The 13,614-nt window shown below is 44.8% G+C and overlaps 1 protein-coding gene and 1 long non-coding RNA gene across 11 annotated transcripts in view; one reads left to right on the top strand and one right to left on the bottom strand.

Moving 5' to 3' along the window:
- Positions 1-265: 265 nt before the first annotated feature.
- LOC133281145 (uncharacterized) lies at positions 266-2,981 on the bottom strand. Its single transcript, XR_009747400.1, has 2 exons — positions 2,879-2,981; positions 266-2,001 (listed from the first exon to the last, which is right to left on the bottom strand). It is a non-coding gene; the product is annotated as an uncharacterized LOC133281145 (long non-coding RNA).
- Positions 2,982-3,660: 679 nt separating this feature from the next.
- Positions 3,661-13,614, top strand: part of DUSP16 (dual specificity phosphatase 16) — a 65,161-nt gene continuing 55,207 nt past the window's right edge. For 2 of the 10 annotated variants that reach the window (XM_061476390.1, XM_061476387.1), the window contains exon 1: positions 3,661-3,781. The gene's annotated coding sequence lies outside the window, so the exon portion shown is untranslated. Of the gene's footprint in view, positions 3,782-3,942; positions 4,087-13,614 lie in introns of those variants that run through there. The other 8 variants (XM_061476384.1, XM_061476380.1, XM_061476388.1 and 5 more) reach the window with 6 other exon arrangements.

Below are 13,614 nucleotides of genomic sequence, written 5' to 3'. Positions count from 1 at the left end.
CCTGGCAGAAGCAGTATGTGTACTGGCAGGAGGACATGGGAACATGTTAAAGTTCGAGCACTGTTGCATAGCCTGCTGGATAGACACCACAATGTCTTTTGCCCTTGTTTTACCCCATATAGACACTTGAGGTCTTATCTCATGAGCTTGATAAGGAGGCACAAGAAAGGGAGGCTAACAGTAACTCTTTCGGTACCGTTTTGGCAAAAAGGGGCAGTGAGCGCTGAGGCAAAAAAAAAAAAAAAAAAGAATCACTGGGCAGAAATGTAGCAAGATAGATTTCATAGAATTGACAGACCTTTGGGAACCTGGGGAGGAAAGGTCAGCAGCCAGGGACACCCACAAAGCCAGGCAGCCCCTCTCCCAGATGGTTCAGGAGTTCACCAAGCTAAAGCCTGACTCTCTCCCTGTTCCGTGCATGCAGTTCAGATCATTTCCAGGAGCCTGCTGTGCAAATGGTAGGGAGGAAAAAAGCTTTCAAGGAAAAAAATTAAGCTGGAGTTAGACTGACATGCAGAGGAGTTACTGCTCCTTGATGAGTGACCACCTGCCAGCTGAGGCATGTCAGCTGCCAACACACGCACGCCTTGCCCATTGCAAACAGGAGGTAAAGGACACAGACACTAATCTCAGTGAAGTGAGGTCAGATGCTGCTGTGTTTGAGTCCTCCAGGCTCCTTCTGTTTGTGTCTTCAGGTTAGCAACAAACTTGTGCAGTTTCACCCTGCGATGGTCTCCCAGATCAGACTCTCAGCACAAGCTCAAGCTGAATATATATTCTTAGTAATAACTTCAGCCTGCAGGAGTCAATTGTGGTATCACAGGGGTTTAGTCGCACCTTTTATTACATCAGGAAAAAGAAATTGCCTGACTCTGTGTTGTGGTTTAAGCCCAGCCAGCTTACAGGACGCTCTATGTTAAAAAGGCTTTAACTTGCTCTCCTAGACTTTTTTGTATACAAATTTCTTCAGCTAAAAACAAAAATATTCCAAAATGGTCACAACTATTTTTATTCCAACAGTTCTACAGTGAGGAAACTTTTTCAGTGTCCCAGTTAAAAAAAAAAAAAAAAAAAAGAAAAGTTACATAAGGTGTTAGTGAGTTGAGGTGACAAAAGGGAAAACTCAAATGTCTTTCCTTCTCACCACGCACCCTCTCCACTGCTCCCCACTTCCCTTTGTGAGGATAACCGTGCTGGAACTATTTGTTCCTGCACTTCTTTGGTCTGAATAAGCTAGGGCACTGGCTGTCACCTTGAGTTTCTCTGGCACACTCTCCTCTGGTCCCCTTCATCGAAATGGGTCAGTTGTAGTTCCGCTAACCAGCAGTTGACTGTGCACACTTTCAATACTCTGGGCACTTTGGGGATCTGCGGAAGGTTTCTTCAGGGCAGCTGGTTAACTGAAACAGAAAGTTAAAACTGCTTTTTACCTTCTACAAGACTGACATATGCAAAATAGTGAACATACCAGCATGAGTTGCATTACCACAGTTTCTTCATTGCTTTTGGTCTTTCCTTCATCATTGCCTTAGGGAGACTGGGCTTCTCTTAGGAATTCTCTCTCCCCTGCACATTCTGCACTCCCTTGCAGAGGATGTGACTGTTCTGAAGTGCCAACAAGGCTTCCTCATGGGAGACAACTCGCAACTCCTTAGCACCAGGCCCTTCATCAAGGTTGTTCTTGGTCAATTTTGCCAGAACAGAGCCCAGCACTGTAAAATTTGTTCGAGCTCTCTGCTTTCTGACATACGAACCACACAAACCATTTTACTGTGGGTGATAGCTGCGTGCCTTTCCCAAAGCACTTAGTTTTAAGAGACAGCCACCATGAGTGTAAGGAGCCATGCAATTAATCCTCTTTCGCATGCTGTCTTCCAAGGGTTTGTGTTACAGGGATTCAAAAGCCAGCAGAGGTGACTGGCTGGAGTTTGAATTCAGCCATGTAAGACATCCCGCATACTCAGCAGCGCTGGCAGGCTCCCTGTAGTGACAGTGATGTCTCTGGGGGAGAAAAAAGGCTGCAGAATATTCTGGTGTACCTGGAAGAGGAATGTGTAAGAAAGGCAGGACCCACCAAACCCCTGAAGGATGCACTTTGCTAGTTATCATTGGTACTAGCCAGAAGAGATAGGTGTTAGATAAAAATAATTTCCTACCTGTTTAGACTAAACTTGCACTTTCCTCAAGCTATTAGTTTCAGATTTTTTTTAATTATTTTCTTTAACAAGGTTATTTAAAGGCCTTATAGCATAGCAGCCTTCCAGCACATAAAAGGACCCTACAAGAAATCTGGCATATGGTGACAGGACAAGGGGGAATGGATTTAAACTGCCAGAGGGGAGATTTAGATTAGACATTAGGGTTTCCCAGAGAATCTGTGGCTGCCCCATCCCTGGCAGTGCTCAAGGCCAGGCTGGACAGGGCTTGGAGCAACCTGGTCTAGTGGAAGGTGTCCCTGCCCGTGGCAGGGGTTTGATCTAGATGGGTCTCTAAGGTTCCTCCTAACCCAACCAGTGTGTGATTCTACAAAAGCATGAAGACCCCCAGTGTGCAATGTAGCCCACAGGCCTCTGCCCACACCACCACCTCCACAAGAGGACCTGACACCCTAGAACTGCAATGGCTCTGCACCAGGTAACACAGCGCTACTTTAAAAGACAGGACCAGCATTTATAGAGCCACCTGGAGCGCTCGCTGTAGCACCGAGAACAACCCGGCTGGGCCCGCGCACGAGCGCAGGCCTCGTCTCGGCGGAACGGGCCGCTAAAAGGAGGCGGCCCCTGCGGACAGAGCACGGGAGAGGCGAGGCCCGCGGCCGGGCAGCGAGGGCAGGGCCGGCGGAGCCTGCCTCCCGGCCGGGCGAACAGCGGAGAAGGACCGCGGCGGCGGCCCGGTTGAATCGCTCCGCGGCCCCGGCTCCTCCCAGGGGCCGTCCCGGCGGCTGCAGCGGGGGACCGGGGGCTGCGGCCGTGTGTCGTCCCCCCCCCCGGTGACAGCGTGGTGCGGCATGAGACCCCCCCCCCAAGCCACCGCCTCCCGCCGCCGGGGCTGCGCGGCGGCTGCTGCTGCCTCGGTGTCCCCGCAGGGATCCTCGCTCCTCCTCTTTCTCCTTCACCCTCTCCCCCCACCTTCACCCCCCGGCTGAGTTCATTCACTGGGATTGGTTTCAAATGACGCCATCGCTTTATTTTTACACCAATGACCTCATCCCTGCAGCTTGAAGTTTACTGACCAGCAAAACTCTTTTCTCTCGTTCGCTCCCCTCCTTGTGCCTGCCTGCTCTGCCCGTTTGTTTCTAAACGTTTGAGCCCTCCGGGGAAACAGAAGGCTTAAAAAAAGCCCCAAAACCAAACACAAAAAAAACACCCCGAACCCCACGATTTTCTCCCCCCTCCCGATCTTTTCAGTGTGTGTGTGTGTGTGTGTGTGTCCCATCACTGTCCCCTTTTAATCTTCTCAAGCCATCTTGGGGGGGAGGGGGAAAGAAGAAGGAGAGGGGGGGGAAAAAGCTCCAAATGTTTCCTTTTTCTTCTGCTCTCCCCTCCCACCTTCACGCTTCCCCCTCTTTAAAAAAAGAGACGAATATAGTTTTGGTGTTCTTTTTATTTTTTTTTAATTACTGTTCTTTTTTATTATTATTATTGTAATTGAAAAAGAAGGAAAAAGGAGCTTCCCCAGCGGCTGGAAGGAGACAAAGTTGTTTCAGGCGGCAGCGGCGAGGCTGGTGGCAACAACTTTTATCCCCGCCGAGGGGATGGACAGGCAGACAGGGGGTGAAACAGTAAGTGCCGGGAAGAGCGCAAGGACCCCTCGCCCCGGGCCGCTCCGTGGAAGGCAGCCCGGGAGGGGGGCGAGGGGCGCGGGGGGTGGTGCGAGCCGAGCCGGGCCGGACCGGGCGGAGAGGAGGAGGAGGGAGGTGGGAGGTGAGGGAGAGGCGGTCGGCAAGAGCCAGCCCTCCCTCCATGTGTCCCTCCCTCCCTCCTCCCGCATGCCCTTCCCTGCCAGCCCCTCACCTCCGGAGGAGAGCGCCCGCACCAGACAGGTCGCTGCCCCGGCCCGGGCGGGCTCCTGCCGCCTCCACAGGTGGTAAGGCACCGGGGTGACAGGGAGTGGGGTACGGGACGGGGACGGTGCCGGCACCGGCTGGCCGCCCGCTCCACGCTCCCCCTACCTGCTGCGGGGCGGCCGGCACCCTGCTGCTGTCCGCGGGGGCTCCTGCCTCCTCGTCCGTTCCCTCGTCACCTCCCGATAGCCACCTGCCTCTCCTCGTAGAGGCAGGGGAAAGGGGGAGAAAGCTGGGGGCGTTTTGTGGGTGGAAGGGAGGCAGCTCGCCACGGGAAGGGATGAGCAGCAGCTCTCTCCAGCGCGCCCCGAAACCGGCTGCGGGGGATGTTTGGGGAGGCTCCTGATAAGCCGTGGGTGCGCGCCTGCCTTTCTAAACTTAGTAAACAGCGCTGGCTCCGAATAGGCTTTCCACTGCTTAAAATGCGCGAGGATGCTTTAAAGCCCCGAAGGGCTCCCCAAGAAATGTTGGAAGTTGTGCCGTTCAACTTGGAAAACGTTTAAATTGAGGCAGTTGACAAAATGGAGGGCTGCCGGGGAGTCCAGGAGTGAAGCAAATTGCAAATTGTTAACCTGGTGCTGCGCTCACGTAAACTCAGAACTCGGTGGCTGGTGCCAGGACGCGGCCTGACAGATAACCCGCTCCTGACTTCATTTTTTTTTCCCCCTATAGAAGCTGCAGGGATGAGGAGCTGAGTGTGCATCCGTGCATCCTGAACAAGGTGTATGGGATGTGCCTATTGCAAAGCCTGACCAATGGTAGGATTTTTCAGTGGCCAAAACCAATTTGATTAGATGTCAGTTGGGAAGGTGTTCTTTTAGAACACAAAAGCCAGGAGAATTTGCTTTCTCTTATTGTCATTTCAGCTGGTTGAAACAGAAAATCGATATTCTGGTTTTCCTTCAAGTGAAGGGTGTAGTCATAGGGACCTGTATTGTCTGACCTCTGACTAACTTTTTTTGTTCAAACATTCGGTGTATACCCAGCAGAATAAATAGATCTGTGTTAGTTTTGAAAGCTAAAAGCAGATTGAACTGTTTCTCCTTGTAAGGATGTGTGTTGGGGTTCTTAAAAGAGAAAACCCCAAAACCCCCAAATGATTTTGTAATCCTTGCTTTGAGATTTATGCTATTCCTGGCAGCATGTGGTTTGGTAGATACAGCGTTTACGAAGTCACAACTGACCAAACAGGAGTTGGTTTAGACTTTTGTGTTTTGAGAGGAGGTGGAAAAATAGTAAGTCTTAATTTCTTTTTATGGTGTTCATCCCACTGCCTGTTGGAGATTGAAGCATTCATCACAGTTGTTTATGTTGGTTGTCTGGGGGTTTCTATTTGAATGTGGAGCAAGTATGCAACAGGGGGAGTGTACATGTATTTTTAGCTTTAATTTCTAATGACAAAAGATACAAAGAATACTGATGCTCAAAGGTAAATCCTGCATTTACTGAGTATGCTTATTAATATTTTTTAGGAAGGAATCTATAAAAATGCCTGAAGTATGATAAATTCTGGTCATTATGCTTGTTTAATACAACAGTGCTTCAGTATACCTTAATGCACAATTTCAAAGTTTTTTATTAAATGAACACATAAGGAAAAGCAGCAGAGAAGGTGTCAGTTCCTGTGCTAATTGGAGGTGCTAGCTGTAAAATGCTTGTATGGTTTAATACATGTGCAAAGGTCCAGAAAGCCCAACCAAGCATTAAAAACCTCAGCATGTTGGATAAAGATACATAAATACATTCCTGTTCCAGTAGCTCTGGTCTGGTTAGCTATCTAAGCAGATACAAGGGAACAAAATCACACCAGAATACTGCTGTAGAAGAAAGTGAGCTCAATTCATCTTTGTTTCTGTAAAACGCATGCTCTTATTTCAGTGAAGGCAACTAGCCTGGCAAGGCTGTTTCCTTTTTAACTAGAATAGCTTCAACTGTCCGTAGGAACGGTATCGACAGAAGCTGTGCAGGAATGTGTTAAATGGATTTTGCTAGGAACTCCATCTCCCAAGCCAGCCTCGGCTCCTCTGGGGTCGTGCCAGCCCTCAGTCCGTGGGAGGAGTTCTGGTTGTATCTGCCATGTGCACCTTCCTTGGCAAAATGACTACCCTGGGAGCCCAGTGCTTCCTTTGCTTTCACAGCCAGCAGCTGGAGACAGGGTGAGTGAAGTCATATGGAGTTACTGGAGACTGGATGATGGGACAGGTCAGCCACTCTTGTGCCTTTAAGGTAAGATTCTTGTAGGCCTTAAGAAGCCCTCAAAGGGCAAATTCAGGCTCTCTTCTAGACCCCTGTAAGAAATGCCAAATAGACAGGTTAGCATTGGTCTTCAAGTGAGGTCTGCTCCAAGGCATTGTGCATTAAGAGCTACATGTGGGGTTAAGAGCCTTATTCAGTCACCTGTCTTCTCAAAGTTTGATGCCTTAATCCCAGACCTGTTCGGGAATATTCACTGTTTTCAAAATGGAGATTTTCTAAGAAATATAGTAAACACAGCATTTTTTCACTCAGGAAAAAGTAGGCAGGGTGATAGTTTTCACTTTATAGTACGTCTGTTGAATTTTCCTTTCCTGTAAGAGCAGTCAGGAAAGCATCATAGATATTCTTCAAGTGCTGAAAATCCTTAACAGCCATATGGCTTGGAGTAGTTACTGTTGAAGGATGAGGTGTGGAAGGATTGGCACATCCCTTTCTTTTTGTTTCACTTCTAGGAAGAAACATGGGTTTGGCCTGTGAATCCTGTGACTGTGTCCCTACTGATGTGTTGTTATGTTGATCAAGTGATTAAACATTTCTTGCAGTTTTGTAATATTTTATGCATGGTTGTGTAGCGGTACATCCATGATTATTTAAGAAGAATTGTCAAGAAGCTGTCTTTCTGGGTGATAGAGATGTAGCTGTGTCCTTGATGCGTTGAATGGTGTGTTCACTTTGCCTACAGTTCCTTAAGGATTGCTTCCAGATTTTGTGTAATGATATGGAAGGTTTCTGTAGAATATTTCAAATGTCAGTAACTATTCATCATATTAGTATTGATAAGGTTTCTCTGACTTATTTGGTGTCCCCCTTCATAAACAAAGGGTCATTCTTTAGGGCTGTTGATTGCATACGTGGCCTCTGCTTTCTGCATGAATCAAAAGCCATAGGTGATGGATAGCCAGGTGATGTGTATCAGGCTGTCTGGACTAAAGTCATTAATTAACTGAAGACCAAGAGTCATTTGCGTGAAGGTGAGCACTGTAACTTCAGGCTACTTCCTCGTCATTATTTGGGAGACCCTGTCCTCGGTATTTTCTTTATCACTAGTTTAATAGTAGTACCACCCTGATACCAAAGCTAATTGAGATGAAACTGGCTCTGCCGTAGAGCCTGTGGCTAGAGGCTGAGATGCCCTGTACTACTGCGGTGTTGCTACATACAGCTATGGCAACAGGGAAGTTCATATTGCCACTTCTCTGCTTTGCCAGACCTGATCTTTAGATTGGTATTAGCTTAACAGCTCCAAATAGGAAATCTCCATTATAGTTATTGTGTAACTTCCCATAACACCTGAAGGAAGCCAAAAATACACATTTAATGGTAAAATTTGGCATCTTAACTTCTGGGTTTCCATAGTTTTAATCTGAGCAGTTCTCTGTTTGCTTATGGATAGGGCCTGTTGGCAGCTGTCACAGTCTCCAGTGGAGATGATGTTGGCCACCAGCGAATTACTATTTCTCAGCGATCAAAGAAAATCGGTGTGTAGGGTGTATGTATGGAGGGCGAGAGGGAAGATGGGCATGAGTTCAAGGCCTTGTGTTTCCTTTTGCTGCGCTATGTGGTCTGCTGCTGAGCCAAGACTGACCTCGTCAGAGCTGGCTCTGGGAAGGCTGGCAGCTTGCCATGTTGTGTCCCTACGAGATGCTCTGGCAGCTGAAGAAGACCCCAAAATTAATAATTGGGCAGGGTAGGAGAGTATTGCCTCAGTGACTGGAGGTTTCCTGGGGCTGTGGGGATGCAGTGATCTCTTCTGCCACAGGCCTTCCCAAGCTCCTATGCTGCTGTTTTTCTGTACTTGCACTTTCTGAAGCTGTAACATTTGTGCTGTGTGAATATATGAAAGGAACTGCTGAAACAAGGTTCTTCTTTGAGAGGAAGTCAGTTATCTCTGCTTTTTCTTGGTCGCAATACGAGCCATATGTCACTAGTAACTTGTACAGCTTCTCTTTAGTGTATTCTTGCTACACATAGCAAAATTAGTTCCAAGTTTTTATCCTGTTTCTCATGAACTAGGATCAGCTCCTTGGACAGACCTCCTCAGGTGAATCTGCAGTCTAGTTTGGTGTCAGACTTCTGTCAGGTGTTTAACAAATAAAGATGCAGAAATGGATGTGTGCAGAGGCTTATATTAGTTGAGGGTAGATGTAATTATTTTCCTCCTAAGACCTTTTTACATGCTATTCAGGGTGATAGTCTGCTAAAATATTTTTCTTCATAAAATCATAACTGTGTTCCATTGCATTAGTTTGGCAGAAAACTCTGACACACAGTTTCTAATATCAAGACTGAAACAGCGTTGCCCATTTTCATTATGCTACACTTGATTTTGCTTTACTATAATAATCTACAAATTCTGTGTGTTTATTGACTAAATGGTAGATTAATGGCTTGTACAAATGCTATCTTTTTAGACATCCTTGCCTGCTTGTCTAATGTTTTCTACATTACTGAAGGCATTGTGGGAGGCAAAAAGATGGGTCTGAGTGCATAATGTAGAAGCATTGGAATGAGAACTTTACAGAGAGTATAAAACGAGGAGGACAACAGAGACTAATTGTATGAAATTCCTTTTATGCACACGTTCTTGAGTTTGAATAACTAGTATGTATTCAGCCTGCTGGATTAGAAGGCTTTGGCTCTGCATGTGTAGCATAGATGTTGCTCTCAAAATAGGAAAGCAGCTCTCCCTTCCCCCACACTATTACGAATAAAATTGATTCGGTACTCTTTTGCTCCTACTGCACCTCTAGTAAAGCTTAAAGGCTGCATAATTTGTAATGTCAGGGATATACACACCACACTTCTAATAGCCTGAGTGCTGTTCTTGCTTCTCACTTGCCAGGCATAAGAATCATTCACCCCAGACTTTGAACTCTCAACTCCAGTGTCAGGACTTTGGTTTCTACCTGCAAGATGGCGCTTGCAGGGGTGTAACTTTCTTGACAGTGCATATTTCGTTAAGTTTATACAGTCCCTTCAGCATGGAAGCTATCAGTCTTCTAAACACCAACTTCCAAATACATGCTCTTTTAAAGGGCTTCTGTCAGCATGCTGTCCTGCTGCTGAAACAAGCCTTAATTTCAAAGGTGGGTTGTAAGAACCAAGAATGTTTGCCTAAAGAACAGGCATGAGATTACTTTCAACTCATTGTATTAATGCTATCTGGAATAAGTACAGCGCATATCATCTATACAGTTCCCACAAGTATTTTGTTACAGGTGGGAACCTGCTTACGTGTTGGGATTGCATACCTTCGCAGCATTTTCTCTTACTTTCCAGCTCTGCTGTCCCTCACATGGAGTCTGTTTGAACTCTAGAAAACTGTGAGGGAAGAGAACTGGATGGGAGGAAACCTTGTATTATATGTCTGTCTTCTAACTCTGTCATACGCAGAGGTGCCTTTCTAAAATAAAAGAATTTAGGTGGAGGCCTCTTAATAGGAACACTTGGGCAGCAAACAGAATAAACTTTAACTTGGTTTCAACAAAGATGCATAAAGCTTTGCCAGTTCTTACGCAAGGACAAAGAATATTCCAGAAAAAAAAGGTACAGCAGTAGTCTTAGTGTGTTGGGTTGACTTGTTGTTAGGTCCAGGTAAATCTGAAAGAATAGACCAGATTGAATCCAGATTAGCAGGAGGCAGTTTGTGTCACCACTTTAGTAGGGCTCCCTCTGCCTGCCCCAGGACCCTGTGTGCAAGGCAGGTGTACTCCAAATTGAGGATAGGCTGTGAAAATCTCTCTTCCCGTTTGTTATTTCAAATTCCCAAAAGCTCTTAAGCTTTACAGTGAGTGCTCTGAGGCCTTACTGAAGAGACGTAATCCACACTGGCTGGTCTATAGGTTCATAGTCCTGATCTAGCTCATTGGAGGGATGTTTTACCAAATGACCTTCAGAGGTCCTTTCTAGCCCAAACTATTCTACAATTCTATGATCTTGGGAAGACATGGCAGCTGAAGGCAAACAGGCACTGTCGTAATGATGAGAGCCGGTAAACATCATGTTCTCCTAGCTAGCAGTAGATTTATTTAGGGCATATTTAGGCAAAATAATAAAGCTGCTTGTACTTTCCTTTGCTTCCTTGTTTGTTTCCTGTTATTGTCTCCCTTTCTCATTTTGGTTTGCTTTTTCTTGCGTGTAACTTACCATCTGAATATGTATATGATCTGTTTTTCCTGGTCAGTGGAGTGAGGTCTCTTGTCCAGCTGTTGAAAATACCCAACTTCTCATGGCTGAGAGGTTGTGCGCATGCTGTCAGCTTCTCAGTCATTCATTCTGATTGCTAGGTGATCCATGTTTGGATACCATCCAGCTGACAAAGCCTGTTTCCTCAGTGTGGCTCACTTCACCTGTCTGCTGTGACTTCCAAGTGGACCTGTTTGAAGATGCCTGAAAAAATCTATTTATCCAGCCCAGGCACGATTGTATGAGTAGCCTGTTTGTCACCTATTTAATCTCAAAATATTACTGAAAGAAAGTTAACTCCTTCAAGCATAAAATGTATGAAAAAAGAATAGTAATACAAGTCCAAATCTCCAAGATACTAGTCAGAACAGCAAAAGAAAGTATCAGAATACTAGTACTGTCATTGCAGTTTCCCAAGATACTCTTTCCGTGAAGAGAGCCACATCTTCCCTGCCCATGGCAGGAGGTTTATAACTGGATGATCTTTAAGGTCCCTTCCAACCCAAACCATTCTATGATCTTTCTGCCCTCTTAAATTTACAAGGCTCCAATCTTTTCCTCCAACTGAGGCTTGCATGACTTGCCACCTCTCCTGCAGGTGTGACCTGTTCTGGAACGAGGAAATGTGTAGTGTCTTTTCCCTTCTGCCTCATGTGTGGTTAAACCTATAGAAAGCTGTGGAGGAAGCTCAGGCATGCTGTTCCTCCGACAGCCTTCTGCAACTACAAGCTATTAATGACCATTGCCTTTCATGGGCAAAAACAGTACTGGCAATTCCTTTGTGCACTTTATTTAATGGCGTAACAAGCAAGCACATTAGCTATTTTTATTCAAATGCCTAGACGTATGCCAGTATGGTAAAGTGGCTATGAAATGTCTGCATAGCTAAGTGAAAATACAGCTGCTGTTTAACACTAGGTCTTTTTCTTTAAGTTACAGGATTTTGAGGGGGTTCAGCCAATGATCATCTAATCTTTCTAATTGAGCTGTGGTGAGGATTTTCAAGATTTTGCATAAAAATAGGCAGAATGTTCTTCTTAGTCATTGACTTTGTCTACTGTTTCAGCCAACAATAAGGAGGTAATGCAATAGGGGAGATGGGTGGGTGGGGAAGGAGGGACTGATTCAGGTTAAAGGTTCAGGTCTTGGCCTTTCAGGAAGCTTTGGGACTATCTCTTCGTAAGTGCTGCTTAGTGGCAGGCACACAAAAAATGTTGAATACAGTGACCCTGTTAGCAAATGCTAGCTTAGAGAGAAGCTGTGTTTGTTTTGGGGATTTTTAAAGGCTGCCAAGTCCTTCGATGGTGGTTTTTCCTCTTTTTTCTTTCCTTTCCCCTTTTCCTTGAAGCATGAGTCCATCTACATTGGCAGAAAAATGTTTTTCATGGCTTGGTGTATAATTGAAAATGAAAATAAGACAGTGTTGATTATTTAGATCTTTGAACATTTTGAAGCCAAGAATTTATCTTGCAGATTGTCTTGGGAGGGGTGTTGAGCATTTAGGGTTTTTGGTATATACATGCTCAGCAAATAGTCCTACCTCGGTATTGATGTGCATGGTCTTAAGTTCAATTTTGACTTAAAAAAAGACAAAAGGAAAACTTTAAGCATATGACAGATGTTAAAGATCCTAAGAAAAAAAAAAGAAAATCACTTAATATTGTGCTTTCCCTGACCTGGAACCTGACTGATACTGGAGTAGATATCCAGTGGTAGCATACTTTAAAATATCTTTGCTTAACTAAATAACAGAGTATGCTTACAGAATTCTTCTTGCTATAGCCACAAAAGTATGGCATTTCTACTAAGTGCTTAATATTTGGCCCAACTGGTGTTACTGCTTTTCAGTACAGTCAAACATGATTCTTATTTAGCTATAATCACCTGTTTTTTTCTGTTTATGTTGGCAAAATGAATCTACAAGTGTGACTTCCTCCTTGAAAGGTCCCTCCCTTTAACAGTCAATTGTTATACATCAAAACATAGCTGGAGAAGTCTACCTATTGGTAGAAAATAGCATTACTTTGTTGGACAGGTGGAGTGGGATGGGCATCAAGTTGATCAGTCGCTTTGGGACATGATGAAGGTGAAGTAATTAAACACCAGTATGTAATCATGTCTTTTAGCTTCTCCACTGGCAGTAAAATGGGCTTCCCTAAATTCAGATTTCTGCAGAATATGTTCTGATTTGGGTTTAAATGGTTAACTTGAAATGCAGTGCTGTGCTTTTGATGTTCATGGACAGAGCTGTGATCCTTGTGCTTTTACTCAAAACGGGGTTACATTGTGCTACAATGGAAAAATATTCAGGCTTATCACTTTCTGGAGCTGAAGTTTCAAATGGTATCTCCAGTTTCAAATGCTGTGTGGTATTAGGGGCAACTGTCATTGTGAAAATACTAGTAAAGGGAGATGTGTGTAAGGAACAGAGCTGGAGAGAGAGAGAATGGGGAATAATAGAAAAGGAGAGGTATTGATCAGATGTTGGAAAAATATACCCATATGGGCTAAATAAAGGAGGGAAGAATAAGAGAATAGAGTAAACAGGAGTGGGAAGTATTTTTTGAAAGGAAGAAAGAAGTTCTCCATTAGTTGCACATAAAAACGAGCTTTTTAAACCACAGAAAACAGATCTAAAGTGACAAGAGGGCAGGATCATTCCACTTTTCCTAGTAATACAAACTTTGTAGGTAGTAGATAGCAAAAGAGGTTTTTTCTATGTGTTTGAGGAAAAGCCTTTCGACAGGCTGTCTAAATGAAGTCAAATGACAAGTTACAGGAAGTACAGGGAAAGGTGTAGCTTCTAGTGAGTTCACTGGAAATACTGCATGTAGAAAATATCTTCTGAAGATTGTTAAACACTAATGAGTTAAGTGTTTTGTCCTTCTGAGTCTGTATTTTGGTTTATAATTGGTGTAACTGAAGATCTTAAAAACTAGAGTCTTAAACTCGATCTTAAAACCTAGAAATGATGGATTGGAATATGTGGCAGCTGTTGAGAGAATAATATTGCGTGGGTTTGTGTATTTGGTCTTTATCGCTAGACATTTGTAAATATTTAAGAATGAGTTGATTTCAAAACCTTGCACTATAGACCATGTCTTCATGTT

This window comes from Pezoporus flaviventris, unplaced genomic scaffold (genome assembly GCF_033815535.1).
Source record: "Pezoporus flaviventris isolate CSIRO_AGI_PZ_B2104156 unplaced genomic scaffold, CSIRO_AGI_Pfla_v1 ptg000096l, whole genome shotgun sequence".
Classification (NCBI taxonomy): domain Eukaryota; kingdom Metazoa; phylum Chordata; class Aves; order Psittaciformes; family Psittacidae; genus Pezoporus; species Pezoporus flaviventris.
This window is presented reverse-complemented; position numbering and strand designations above follow the sequence as displayed.